General features: G+C 42.3%; 1 long non-coding RNA gene across 1 annotated transcript; it reads right to left on the reverse strand.

Moving 5' to 3' along the window:
• Positions 1-584: 584 nt before the first annotated feature.
• On the reverse strand, positions 585-9,773 carry LOC116376691 (uncharacterized). Its single transcript, XR_004212126.1, has 3 exons — positions 9,594-9,773; positions 847-1,103; positions 585-657 (listed from the first exon to the last, which is right to left on the reverse strand). It is a non-coding gene; the product is annotated as an uncharacterized LOC116376691 (long non-coding RNA).
• Between the last annotated feature and the right edge of the window lie 5,767 nt (positions 9,774-15,540).

A 15,540-nucleotide genomic window follows, 5' to 3' on the forward strand; every position in this document is an offset into this window, starting at 1 on the left:
AATGGTAGATACAAATAATTTGTGACATTGTGGTTACAATAAAGAATGTAAACAATATGTTGTGTTTTTATTTACAGTAGTGATGGACAGCTGGAGGCATTTTGAAAACAGGGTTTCAAACACTTGTTTTTCACAAGTGTACTGTAGTACTGCAGCATGTGTAGCCCATCATGCGAACAATGTTTCCTATAACAAGGTTGGCTGAAACAGTTCTTCATCAACATCTTTATGCTTTTATTAATAAAATAACTAGAAAAAAGACATTCAAAATGCAGATGTTTATTTAAACTACATTTTAGTTCCAGCTCCATGACCACGGGTAAAACCTTGCTGAGATGATCAATGTATTCGTTGCATTGTTGCATTGTCAACGTCTTGATGGCCTTCACCAGTTCATCTTTGCTTGTAGGCTTGGCAGAGTTACAGATTAATACTTTCAGTTGATGCCAAACAAGTTAGATCGGGTTTAAATCAGGAGACCTACATGTAGAGATGAAAAAAAATATTTTCAGATATACAGTGGGCCTGCCAGGTAGGTGTTGTAGGTCTTTTATTAATTAATTTTACTACATAAAGGTCTACTTACTCTGCTGGCATCTTGACCCAGTTTATCCCCTCATTTGCAAACCCGGGCAGCAGTATGTTTTGGGTCATTGTCTGCATTTGGAGAAAAAAATACATTTAGCCTAACAACCAACATTAGGTACAATACTAGAAATATACATGTAAATAGGCCTAAACATAAAAGAAATTCGCTATAATCCTACCTTGAAACAAACTATGTGGTCCCAGAAACACCTCTCTGACATAGGGTCCAGCATATCTCTTGATAATAGCTAAACTTACCATCAAAAATCATATGGTCCTGGTCCCTTGTGAGAAATTGCCCCTCCACACACACATGGAGTTTGGGGGGATGTTTGGGACTTGGCTTGCTTGATCTTCTTCCTTTTTTTCTGTAGCAATTTTGAGCAAAATCCTCAAGGGCCAAGGTTGATTTGTCTGTGAAGATGGCGTCATTGAATGTCTCGCCAGCTTTGATCCGTGCCTGCGCCTGCAGGACGTGAAGTTCTTTGTTTGTCAGACGAATCATTGGGTCGAAACTACAGAACAGTACAAAACAAGAGAACACACATGGTTAATGTGCAGTATCGAAAAGCCCTCACTGCTGCTCGATCGTCCTATTTTTCTAACTTAATTGAGGAAAATAAGAACAATCCAAAATGTATTTTTGATACTGTCGCAAAGTTAACTAAAAAGTAGCATTCCCCAAGAGAGGATGGATTTCACTTCAGCAGTGATAAATTCATGAACTTCTTTGACGAAAAGATCACGATCATTAGAAGGCAAATTACGGCCTGCTCTTTAAATCTGCGTATTCCTCCAAAGCTCATTTGTCCTGAGTCTGCACAACACTGCCAGGACCTAAGGGAGACACTCAAGTTTTTTAATACTATATTGCTTGACACATTGATGAAAATACTCATGGCCTCTAACCTTCAAGTTGCAAACTGGACCCAAACAGGACCCAAACAGACCCTTCAGTCTGGTTTTAGACCACATCATAGCATGGTTTTAGACCGCACTTGTGAAGTTGGTAAATTACCTTTTAATGGCGTCAGATCGAGGCTCTGCATCTGTCCTCGTGCTCCTAGACCTTAGTGCTGCTTTTGATACCATCGATCCCCACATTCTTTTGGAGAGATTGGAAACCCAAATTGGTCTACACGGACAAGTTCTGGCCTGGTTTAGATCTTATCTGTAGTAAAGATATCAGTTTGTCTCTGTTGATGGTTTGTCCTCAACTGTACGTTTTGGTGTTCCTCAATGCTCCGTTTTAGGACCACTATTGTTTTCACTATATATTTTACCTCTTGGTGATGTTGTTCGGAAATATAATGTTAACTTTCACTGCTATGAGGATGACATACAGCTGTACATTTCGATGAAACAACATGGTGAAGCCCCAAAATTGCCCACCCTGGAAGCCTGTGTTTCAGACATAAGGAAGTGGATGGTGGCAAATGTTGTACTTTTAAAGTCGGACAAAACAGAGATGCTAGTTCTAGGTCCCAAGAAACAAAGCGATCTTCTGTTAAATCTGATAATTAATCTTGATGGTTGTACGGTCGTCTCAAATAAAACTGTGAAGGACCTCTGCGTTATTCTGGACCCTGATCTTTCTTTTGACGAACATAACAAGACTGCGTCAAGCTTTTTTCTATGTAACATTGCAAAAATCTGAAACTTTCTGTCCAAAAATGATGCATAAAAATGTATCCATGCTTTTGTCACTTCTAGGTTAGACTACTGCAATGCTCTACTTTCCGGCTAAACTTCAGTTCGTGCTAAACATGGCTGCTAGAATCTTGACAAGAAGATATATTGAAGTGCTGTACAGAAACCCAGCCTAAAACCCCAAACAGCAAGCAATGCAGGTGTAGAACCACGGTGGCTAGGAAAAACTCCCTAGAAAGGCCAGAACCTAGGAATAAACCTAGCGAGGAACCAGGCTATGAAGGGTGGCCAGTCCTCTTCTGGCTGTGCCAGGGTGGAGATTATAACAGAACATGGCCGAGATGTTCAAATGTTCATAGATGACCAGCAGTGTCAAATAATAATAATCACAGTGGATGTTGAGGGTCCAACAGGTCAGCACCTCAGGAGTAAATGTCAGTTGGCTTTTCATAGCCGATCATTGAGAGTATCTCTACCTCTCCTGCTGTCTCTAGAGAGTTGAAAACAGCAGGTCTTGGACAGGTAGCACGACCGGTGAACAGGTCAGGGTTCCAAAGCCGCAGGCAGAACAGTTGAAAGTGGAGCAGCAGCATGGCCAGGTGGACTGGGGACAGCAAGGAATCATCAGGCCAGGTAGTCCTGAAGCATGGTCCTAGGGCCATTATCATAAGTCCATGCAAGTTTCTTCAACTGTCTTCTGACTGTGATTAGAGCGATGTTGATGTTGTGCCGTGATGCCAGCAGATTACAGATGGCCTTTGCCAATCGCTTATCATCTTCATTCATCAGTGAGCCGATCGCTTGAATAGTCACGCTGGAAATGGAATACAATGTAAAAATGGGCAGCATACAGTAAAGGCCAGCAGTTGATTTATTTAAGCATAACAATGGTTTGCAAAAGTTTTCACCCCCATGGCATTTTTCCTATTTTATTGCCTTACAACCTGGAATTAAAATGGATTTTTGGGGAGTTTGTATCATTTGATTTACACAACATGCCTACCACTTTGAAGATGCAAAATATGTTTTATTGTGAAACAAAAAAGAAATAAGACAAAAAAGAAAAGAACTTGTGTGCATAACTATTCACCCTCCCAAAGTCAAAACTTGGTAGAGCCACCTTTTGCAGTAATTACAGCTGCAAGTCTCTTGGGGTATGTCTCTATAAGCTTGGCACATCTAGCCACTGGGATTTTTGCCCATTCTTCAAGGCATTACTGCTCCAGCTCCTTCAAGTTGGATGGGTTCTGCTGGTGTACAGCTATTTTTAAGTCATACCACAGATTTTCAATTGGATTGAGGTCTGGGCTTTGACAAGGCCATTCCAAGACATTTAAATGTTTCCCCTTAAACCACTCAAGTGTTGCTTTAACAGTATGCTTAGGGTCATTGTCTTGCTGGAACGGGAACTTCCACCCCAGTCTCAAATCTATGGAAGACTGAAACAGGTTTCCCTCAAGAATTTCCCTGTATTGAGCGCCATCCATCATTCCTTCAATTCTGACCAGTTTCCCAGTCCCTGCCAATGAAAAACATCCCCACAACATGATGCTGCCACCACCATGCTTCACTGTGGGGATGGTGTTCTCAGGGTGATGAGAGGTGTTAGGTTTGCGCCAGACATAGCGTTTTCCTTGATGTCCAAAAATCTCAATTTTAGTCTCATCTGACCAGAGTACCTTCTTCCGTATGTTTGGGGAGTCTCCCACATGCCTTTTGACGAACACAAAGTGTTTGCTTATTTTTTTTCTTTAAGCAATGGCTTTTTTTCTGGCCACTCTTCGGTAAAGCCCAGCCCTGTGGAGTATGGCTTAACCTGGTCCTATGGACAGATACTCCAATCTCCACTGTGGAGCTTTGTATCTCCTTCAGGGTTATCTTTGGTCTCTTTGTTGTCTCTCTGGTTAATTCCCTCCTTGCCTGTACGTGAGTTTTGGTGTGGCGGCCCTCTCGTGGTAGGTTTTCTGTGGTTCCATATTCTTTACATTTTTTAATAATGGATTTAATGGTATTCCGTGGGATGTTCAATGTTTCTGATATTTTTTTATAGCCTAACACTGAACTGTACTTCTCCACAACATTGTCCCTGACCTGTTTGGAGAGCTCCTTGGTTTTCATTGTGCCACTTGCTTGGTGGTGTCCCTTGCTTAGTGGTGTTGCAGACTCTGGGGCCTTTCAAAACAGGTGTTACTGAGATCATGTGACACAGATTGCACACAGGTGGACTTTATTTAACAAATTATTTGACTTCTGAAGGTAATTGGTTGTACCAGATCTTATTTAGGGGCTTCATAGGAAAGTGGGTGATTACATATGCACCACTTTTACATTTTTTAATATTTTTGAGAATCTTTTGAAACAAGTAATTTTTTTATTTCACTTCACCAATTTGGACTATTTTGTGTATGTCCATTACATGAAATCAAAAATAAAAATCCATTTAAATTACAGGTTATAATGCAACAAAATATGAAGGAAAAAAAATGACGTTTTTGCAAATAGCACTGTCCGTGACCCAAATCCCCAAGTCTACCAGTATTTTTTAAATGTCTTCAGTAGATTTTCCGTTCCTCCTGAAAGCCCTAATCGGCTCACTTAAGTTAATAGATATCCTAGTCATGGTGCTACATAATGTTGTTACAGCATAATCAAAGTGATGATAATCGGCGATCTACTGTATACTTGTGGCCTATTGTAACCTGAAAGTCACACTTTTCCATTACTGCTCACCCGACCCAAACTCCACCCTTACACAGTTACCATTCAAAAACCTGCTGTTTATCTAAAAAGAAATGCGACCAAAGAGAACAGGCGAAATGGACATTGTTTTCATCTATGGTGCTACCTGTTCCAGGGTTAGGACCGTAACCACCAGCTTCTTTCTATGGTGCTACCTGTTCCAGGGTTAGGATTGTAACCACCAGCTTCTTTCTATGGTGCTACCTGTTCCAGGGTTAGGACTGTAACCACCAGCTTCTTTCTATGGTGCTACCTGTTCCAGGGTTAGGACTGTAACCACCAGCTTCTTTCTATGGTGCTACCTGTTCCAGGGTTAGGACTGTAACCACCAGCTTCTTTCTATGCTGCTACCTGTTCCAGGGTTAGGACTGTAACCACCAGCTTCTTTCTATGGTGCTACCTGTTCCAGGGTTAGGACTGTAACCACCAGCTTCTTTCTATGGTGCTACCTGGTCCAGGGTTAGGACTAACCAATCGACTTGAGAAATAAGCCGGAGCTGAGAGGATCACCAAAACTAAAGGTATTTTGGTTTCAGTGCATTTTCTTTAAAAAAATGTTTATAACCTGTCAATGTGTACTCTGTAATAAAATCGATAATTGTGTACTAAAAACGTGAATGTGGTTTTGCAGAGCGTACAACCATGCCGACAACCATCTGTGGAGATAAGTGGATAAAGGCCTAGACAATGGCCCGCACTGAAAAAACGCATGGTCGTCAAGAAAGCGGTTAGTTTTGCTAGATTCTTAACATGTGTACACAGCATGTGTGTTAGCGTCCCTTTTAACTCTTAATTGATCTACCATTTCTATCATAGGCCACTGTAATCGATGGGGGCTCAGGGCGGTACCATTCTGCTCATCTGATGAAAGTGCACATGGATCAGATTCAAACTCTGATAACCGAGATCGAATCATTGAAGGCAGAAATAGAAACATTATCTGAGGGCAGAAATACGGAGGACAGCTGATGCATTGTTCCAGACCCAGGCAGTATTGGTGGAGAGTCACTCGTTGTTGGCGGAGAGTCACTTGTCATTGGTGGAGAGTCAGGCAGCATTGACAGAGAGTCAGGCAGAGAATGATGCGTTGAAGAGGGCGAGGAATGAGATGGAGTCACAATTCATGCCAGGCACACCTGTAAGATCTGGAACTCAACATACGTGGCGGGTTCATCAGGTTTTCACCCTGACATTTCCATTCCTCTTCTGACAACAGAACTTGATGAACTGCTCACTAGGCACAGCAAGGGTCGTCCAGACCGTTATGCTGTTCTGCTGTTCCAAGGATGTGTAACCGAAGAGGGATACCACGAGTGGACACAGAATACCAACTGGGATGGATCCCGAGGCAAATGTGGCTTACCAGTAAACCTCCTGGTGTTTATTATTAATACTGTGTCTCAGAAGTTTCTGTCCATGACTGATGCAACCGGAAAAAGCATTAAAGACCGAGTTAATGAGTACTTGAGGTCACAGAGAAAGTCTAGACATGGCCGCTCTCCCTTATGTAAGGAATTAGGCACTTTACTATGTTTACTACAGTATGTGCTGTAGGCTATGTTTACCTGTTTACTTGCAAAGTAGCCTAATAAACATATGCTGTTCTATCTTCAATATGCTTTAATTGCTTTATTATCAAAATGTTTAAAGTGCGTGTGGGCAATCTCATGCAACCGCAAAATGTTGGATAAAGCATATACTGTACAGTACTGTTTTTCTTCATCAACATCTTTATGCTTTTGTTAATAAAATAATGATCAAAATACTCTTTCAAAATGCAGATGTTATTTTGTTATGGATCCATAACGAATTACTATGGGAATTAACATCACTGAATGACAGAAATGTTGGAACAAAGTAGGCTAATGAAGGTAAACAAATTGTTGCTTATAATTGTATTAGAGCCCCTTAGATATTCATTTAGAATCATTTAAATGTAATTAGATCTAATACTGTTGAAGGAAATGTTATGGATCTGCCAGTGTTTTCATTTAGAGATTCCGGTAAAGAAATGTGTTTGTAGAGGTGTAACTTTCTTCACCAGTTCTCTTACAATTGTATGATTAACCTGCCAGTTGGTGTCACGCCCTGACCTTAGATATCTCTGTTTTCTCTATATTTTGGTCAGGCTGTGACTAGGGTGGGTACGCTAGTTTTGTATTGTCTAGGGTTTTTTGTATGTCTAGGTGGTCTGATATGGTTCCCAATCAGAGGCAGCTGTTTATCGTTGTCCCTTTGGTGTTCGTGGGATCTTGTCTATGTGTAGTTGCCTGTCAGCACTTGTTTGTATAGCTTCACGGTTCGTTTTGTTATTTTGTTAGTTTGTTCAGTGTTCATTCTTTAAATAAATAAGAATGTACGTATACCACGCTGCGCCTTGGTCTCCTTCATACGACGAACATGACAGTTGGTGTAACTAACTTCTGATGAAGGATTGACTCGATCTCTATAAGCCCAGGACATCAGTAAAATGGGCAATAAGATACAGTACAAGAAAGGGAACAAACATATAACTGTAGAAAACGGTTGCAGGTCAGAGGGCCATCTAAAAAGGGCAGAACCAAGGGCCATCAAGCGAAACAGACCAATGAAGCAAGGGTAAACTATGGGAGTATCTATGACTCTCTGAGGACTGGGTAGGGTAGGGGGCCTACGCCCTCTGCTTCTCCCTTTCCGCGGCGTAGGGTTCTGGGCCAGGAGGGTTGGGAGGGTGGGTTCTGCTCTCGCCCGAGCTCGGATCCCCGCATCTCCATGTTACCTGGGTTGTGCCCGACTGGCTCCATCACCCCTTTCCCCATTAAGCACAGCCACATGGTGCACCCCCTTTCCCCGTTAGGCACGGCCGCATGGCACACCCCATTTCCCTGTTAGGCACGGCCGCATGGTGCACCCCCAATATCAAGGTGCACATGAGCCTATTTGTATAATGAAAATGAATTTGGAGGGCAGAAATGATTAAATATTAAAGCATTAGACCGCTTACTAAAAGCGTCAGTCATACAAAAGTTATACTTAAATCCGAACTGGTTGGAGATTGCAAGAGTTCATGGCAAAAAAGGCTAGATCATTTTTCAAGCTGTTAAAAAATGTGTAGATAACCAGCAGGGTCCCAAATATAAACAGTGGTTATAGAGTGTGCAACCGCTCAGCACCTCATAGCCGAGTATTCAGAGATCAAGACAGCAAGTGCGTGTGCAAGTGCGAGAGAGATTTGAAGCAATAGCTTACCCACGTGTGGTCAACTATTTCAGCACCGTTTTGCGCTGTTCTGAAACAAGCATGGGGACTGATCTTGATAAATCAATGAGATTTTTATTTTCACTGAATCTCCATTTGGGTATTGGGTTAGACTACAATTAGGGTGTGGGAATGTTAGGATTATTTTGCTCTTAGTACTGTAGCCTACTACCGACAGGTCACGTTGTACAACGCCATATTTTCCTAACGGAAACCCTGGGGGCTTTGTTTTTCATTTTTCCTAGAATAGAAATACCATAATATTAATTAAGCTACATTTCTTAAAATCAATCCCATATAGTATGTTCTTACAAAAAAGGTTTTAAAGACAAAGAACAGCTCTCCAGTAGGTGTACCAAAACATTCAAAGGTTACAAGTTTATCAACTTTCAAAGCAGAATTACTTTCCCATTGTTCCTCAAATTCCTTGTATGATATACCATTTTGTAGGTCTGTGTCTCTGCTTTCATCCAATGTAAAAAACACAATTTCAAATTTTGCTACATAAGACCGAATCAAGGCGGTCGGTCGCATATACCGAGTGTCCTTTTCACCATACTTACTGTTTTCATTTATCTGAGCCTGTGGTTAGAGGGTTAAACTAGCTTTTACAGTTTTGACTCTACAGGTGCCAGTGGAAGGTAAATAAGATGAAGTATATCGGATTTATAAAGTTTTCCTTGCTTTCAAGAAGCAAACCTAATTCAAGTAAAGACATTTCTTTACTGGAAGTTAAACAATTGAGGGGACATTGACCCCGTCCACTATCCCCCCTAAAACAGAGCCTCTACTGTGCTTCATATCACATATGCTTGTCCGCAGGGTCCAAATAAAATAACAACTAAGTCCCATCTTCTCTCCCATGACCCTTACAGTTCCCACAGCGTGTGTGTGTTTGTATGTGTTTTGGTTAGAGAGAGGGAAAATTAAGAAGAAAAAAAGACAGAGAAACTGAGTGAGAGACATAACAAGATCTATCAATCTTTTAGTGCTGAATATATCAGTGATAATGAATTGCCAGTTCATTCTTCTAGTCTAGTGTATGAAGGATTCCATGGCACCCTGACATGAGGGATAGAACTCTTGTCACATTCTCTGTTGACCCCATATTGATCCTTAGCAACAATGCCATAGGTACAATAACATCAAAGCTGTAGACACATACTGTATGTACTGCATTGTGATGTTGATGCTATGGTAACATAATAGCAGCACTCTGCAAGCTGCAGAGGAGATGACTGCCATTTTACAGTCCCCTAACCAATTGTGCTATTGTGTGTTTTTTCCCGTTATTTGTAACCTATTTTGTACACAATGTTTCTGCCACCGTCTCTTATGACAGAACAGAGCTTGTAGATATCAGGACAGCGATTACTCACCTTCATACTGGAATACGATTTTTTTCTTTAATGAGTCGGACGCGAAGGAGTTACTCCAGACACACGACAAGGCCCTCTACCCGTCATTCGCAGGAGATGGGATGTAGGGATGTAGGTCTGGGTGCCTTGTAAGGATCCGACGGTGAGTGGGTAATTTGCCTTTACCATCGGCCCTATTAGCCAACGTAGAATCATTGGATAATAAAATAGATGAACTACGAGCACGTATATCCTACCAACGGGACATTAAAAACTGTCTATCCTATGTTTCACCGAGCCGTGGCTGAACGACAACATGAATAACATACAGCTGGCTGGTTTTATGATTTTTTGGCAGGCTAGTACAGCAGCCTCTGGTAAGACAAGGGGTGGTGGTCTATCTATATTTGTAAACAACAGCTGGTGCATGAAATCTTATGAAGTCTCAAGGTTTTGCTCACCTGAGGTAGAGTATCTCATGATAAGCTGTTTACCACTGTCACACCCTGACCTGATCCTTTTATGTCTCTATTTTGGTTTGGTCAGGGCATGAGTTGGGGTGGGCATTCTATGTTGTGGGTTCTATGTTTTCTTTTCTGTGTGTTTGGCTGGGTGTGGTTCTCAATCAGAGGCAGCTGTCTATCGTTGTCTCTGATTGAGAACCATACTTAGGTAGCCTTTTTCCACCTGTGTGGTGTGGGTAGTTAATTTCTGTTTAGTGTGTTTTGCACCTGACGGAGCTGTTTGGTTGTTCTTTTGTTGCTCGTTGTATAGTGTTCAGCTTTACCATTAAAATTACGAACACATACCACGCTGCACCTTGGTCCTCACCTTCTTCCACCAGTGCCCATTACAACCACACTATTTACCTAGAGAGATTCCATCTATATATTATTTTTAGCTGTCTATTTACCACCACAAACCGATGCTGGCACTAATACGGCGCTCAATGAGCTGTAAACAGCCATACAGGGCGTTGGACTAGTAAGTGAAAGGTTGTAAGATGGAATCCCCGAGGTAACAAGGTAAAAATGTGTCGTTCTGCCCCAGAACAAGGCAGTTAATTGACTGTTCCTAAGCCATCATTGAAAGTAAGAATTTGTTCTTAACTGACTTGCCTAGTAAAATAAAAAAGCAAACAGGAAAACGCTCATCCAGAGGTGGTGCTCTTAGTGGGCGGGGACTATAATGCAGAGCAACTTAAAACCTTTTTACCTACCCGCATGTTAAATGTGCAGCCTGAGGAAAAACTCTAGTCCACACACAGAGACTTTTACAAAGCTCCCTCGCACTCCATTTGGCAAATCTGACCATAATTCTATCCTCCTGATTCCTGCTTACAAGCAAAAGCTAAAGCAGGAAGCACCAGTAACTGGTCAGATGAAGCAGATGCTAACCTACAGGACTGTTTTACGAGCACAGACTGGAATATGTTCCAGGATTCTTCCGATGGCATTGAGGAGTAAACCACATCCGTCATTGGCTTCATCAATAAGTGCATCGATGACATCCCACCACAGTGACTGTATGTACATACCACAACCAGAAGTCATGGATTACAGGCAACATCCGCACTGAGCTAAAGGGTAGAGCTGCCGCTTTCAAGGAGTGGGACTCTAACACGGAACCTTTAAAAAAATATCCCTCCGACGAACCATCAAACAGGAAAAGCTTCAATACAGGACTAAGATTGAATTGTACTACACTGGCTCCGACGCTCGTCTGATGTGGCAGGGCTTGCAAACTATTACATCCTACAAAGGGAAGCACAGCCAAGCGCTGCCCAGTGACACGATCCTACCAGATGAGCTAATTTACTTCTATAATCGTTCCATGGCAAGTAACACTGAAACATGCATGAGAGCATCAGCTGTTCTGGATGACTGTGTGATCACGTTCTCCGTAGCCGATGTGAGTAAGACCTTTAAACAGGTCAACATTCACAAGACCGCGGGGCCAGACGAATTACCAGGCTGTGTACGCTGAGCATGCGCTGACCAACTGGAAAGTGTTTTCACAGACATTTTCATCCTGTCCCTGACTGATTCTGTAATACCAACATTTCAAGCAGGCCACCATAGTCCCTGTGCCCAAGAACACTAAGGTAATCTGCCTAAATGACTACCGACCCGTAGCACACACGTCTGTAGCCATGATGTGCTCTGAAAGGCTGGTCATGGCTCACATCAACACCATTATCCCAGAATCACTAAACCCACTCCAATATGTAAACCGCCCCAAGAGATCCACAGATGATGCAATCTTGCACTCCACACTGCCCTTTCCCACCTGGACAAAAGGAACACCTATGTGAGAATGCTATTCATTGATTACAGCTCAGCGTTCAACACCATAGTGCCCTAAAAACTCATCACTAAGCTAAGGACCCTAAGACTAAACACCTCCCTCTGCAACTGGATCATGGACTTCCTGACGGGCCGCACCCAGGTGGTAAGGGTTGGTACCAACACATCCGCCACGTTGGTCCTCAGTACGGGGCCCCTCAGGGGGACGTGCTCAGTCCCCTCTTGTACTCCCTGTTCACTCATGACTGCATGGCCAGGCACGACTCCAACGCAATCATTTAGTTTGCCGATGACACAACAGTGGTAGGCCTGATCACCAACAACGATGTGACAGCCTACAGGGAGGAGGTCAGAGACCTGACAGTGTGGTGTCACTTTAACTCTACCTACAGTACATGTACACTACCATTCAAAGGTTTGGGGCCCTTAGAAATGTCCTTGTTTTTGAAAGAAAAGCACCAGTAAAATAGCATCAAAGTGATCAGAAATACAGTGTAGAGATTGTTAATGTTGTAAATGACTATTGTAGCTGGAAACAGCTGATTTTTTATTTAAAATCTACATAGGCGTACAAGAAGCCCATTATCAGCAACCATCACTCCTCTGTTCCAATGGCACGTTGTGTTAGCTAATCCAAGTTGATCACTTTAAAAGGCTAATTGATCATTAGAAAACCCTTTTGCAATTATGTTAGCACAGCTGAAAACTGTTGTCCTGATTAAAAAAGCAATAAAACTGGCCTTCTTTAGGCTAGTTGAGTATCTAGAGCAGCAGCATTTGTGGGTTTGATTACAGCCTCAAAATGACCAGAAAAAATACCTTTCTTCTGAAACTCATCTGTCTATTCTTGTTCTGAGAAATCAAGGCATTCCATGTGAGAAATTGCCAAGAAACTGAAGATCTCATACAACGCTGTGTATTACTCCTTTCACAGAACAGTGCAAATTGGCTCTAACCAGAATAGAAAGAGGAGTGGGAGGCCCCGGTGCACAACTAAGCAATAGGACAAGTACATTAGAGTGTCTAGTTTGAGAAACAGACTCCTCACTGGCAGCTTCATTAAATAGTATCCACAAAACACCAGTCTCAACGTCAACAGTGAAGAGGCAACTCCGGGATGCTAGTCTTCTAGGCAGAGTTCCTCTGTCCAGTGTCTGTGTTCTTTTGCCCATCTTCATCTTTTCTTTTTATTGGCCATTCGTAAAAGTGGCTTTTCTTTGCAACTCTACCTAGAAGGCCAGCTTCCGGAGTTGGGAGGTGGGCGTTGTTATAGGTTGTGAATGTGATTTAATGGACATCCCCCAAGGAGCCTCTTTTCCCATTCGTCCCGTATCAGTGGCTGTGAGTCTGACACAGCCACAATGCCTCTTTGTTCCTTTCGCCTGTCCAAACATTTTTAGAGGACTTTGTGTTCCGCACTCCCTCCCACAACTCAACAGACAAAAAAAGAGGAGAAATAGAGAAGGAGAAGGAGAGGAGGTTGGTGTTACAGAACTTCTCATCTGCGGTAACAGACAGACACCTATAGTAGGACCTACTACTCAAACACTGCTTCTTTTCTTTCAAAAATGCTGTAAACGTGTGTCACTCTCTTGGTTGGAGACAAGAGTATACATCTCAACTGAAAAACCCATTGTGCAAATAGGCTTGTGTCAATTCTCCCAATCTTCTTCTGGATCATCCAAATGCTCTCTAGCAAAATTTCAGACAGGCCTGGACATGTACTGGCTTAAGCAGGGGGACACGTCTGGCACTGCAGGATTTGAGTCCCTGGCGGCGTAGTGTGTTACTGATGGTAGGCTTTGTTACTTTGGTCCCAGCTCTCTGAAGCTCATTCACTAGGTCCTCCCGTGTGGTTCTGGGATTTTTGCTCACCGTTCTTGTGATCATTTTGACCCCATGGGGTGAGATCTTGCGTGGAGCCAAGATCTCCATTTCCTAATAATTGCTCCCACAGTTGATTTCTTCAAACCAAGCTGCTTACCTATTGCAGATTCAGTCTTCCCAGCCTGGTGCAGGTCTACAATGTTTTTTCTGGTGTCCTTTGACAACTCTTTGTCTTGGCCATAGTGGAGTTTGGAGTGTGACTGTTTGAGGTTGTGGACAGGTGTCTTTTATACTGATAACAAGTTCAAACAGGTGCCATTAATACAGGTAACGAGTGGAGGACAGCGGAGCCTCTTAAATAATAAGTTACAGGTCTGTGAGAGCCAGAAATCTTGCTTGTTTGTAGGTGACCAAATACTTATTTTCCACCATAATTTTCAAATAAATTCATAAGAAATCCTACAATGTGATTTTGGTGGCTGACTAAATACTTTTTTGCCCCACTGTAATGATGGTCATTATGTCCAAACAGTTCTATTTTTGTTTCATCAGACTAGAGGACATTCTCCAAAAATTACAATCTTTGTCCACGAGTGCAGTTGCAAACCGTAGTCTGGCTTTTTTTATGGCCATTTTGGAAAAGTGGCTTCTTCTCTGCTGCTGCTTTTCAGGTTATGTCGATATAGGACTCGTTTTACTGTGGATATAGACACTTTTGTACCCGTTTCCTCCAGCATCTTCACAAGGTCCTTTGCTGTTGATCTGGGATTGTTTTGCACTTTTCGCACCAAAGTACGTTCATCTCTAGGAAACAGAACGCGTTTCCTTTCTGAGTGGTATGACGGCTGCGTGGTCCCATGGTGTTTATACTTGCGTCCTATTGTTTGTACAGATGTACGTGGTACCTTCAGGCATTTGGAAATTGCTCCCAAGGATGAACCAGACTTGTGGAGGTCTACAATTTTTCTTCTGAGGTGTTGAATGATATCTTTTGATTTTCCCATGATGTCAAGCAAAAAAAGGCACTGAGTTTAAAGGTAGACCTTGAAATACATCCACAGGTAAACCTCCAATTGACTCAAATTATGTCAATTAGCCTATCAGAAGCTTCTAAAGCCATGACATAATTTTCTGGAATTTTCTAAGCTGTTTAAAAGGCACAGTCAACTTAGTGTATGTAAACTTCTAACCCACTGGAATTCTGTAAACAGTTGTTGGAAAAATTACTTGTGTCATGCATAAAGTAGATGTCCTAACCGACTTGCCTGTATCCAAGTTTCTTGACATAGGCTTTTCAGAGAGCTGTCAATCAAGGCAAGCTTAATAATATAAGCTCCCCACCATTCAGCCTGTCTTTTCAAACCTCCTAGTACTTTTTCCCCCCAAAATTTAGTTTCTATTCCCAAACAATGTTATGGGTGATATTTTAGTCACTCAAAAGTTTATTTTACATGGGAATCAAAATGACTGTTCGGGACCTTTTATGGGGCGGTTAATACAGTATGTCAGGTAAATGCAGAGGGGAAGGGAGGGATGTTTTACCAGTGTCATTGGCTGGAGGTCTATCTGGTTGGTTGGTCAGGATCCCTCCTCTCGAATTCAGATGACATAAAAAGAGAACTGTACAAAAGGAGGGGACCATGTGTATCAGGTGGAGAGGTAGTAGATGGATTCATCCAGCCCAAGGTGATGGAGGTTCAGAGAATCACCACTGACAGACAGAGAGAAAGTGGATATCGCTGTGACAAAAAGAGGACTGAACCATGGGCACCACTATCCCAGTATGAACCATTCAGAGGGTAGAGCAGAGCCCAGTCTCATTAGTTCTATGTTCC

The sequence above is a fragment of the Oncorhynchus kisutch genome, linkage group LG13 (assembly GCF_002021735.2).
Source record: "Oncorhynchus kisutch isolate 150728-3 linkage group LG13, Okis_V2, whole genome shotgun sequence".
Lineage (NCBI taxonomy): Eukaryota > Metazoa > Chordata > Actinopteri > Salmoniformes > Salmonidae > Oncorhynchus > Oncorhynchus kisutch.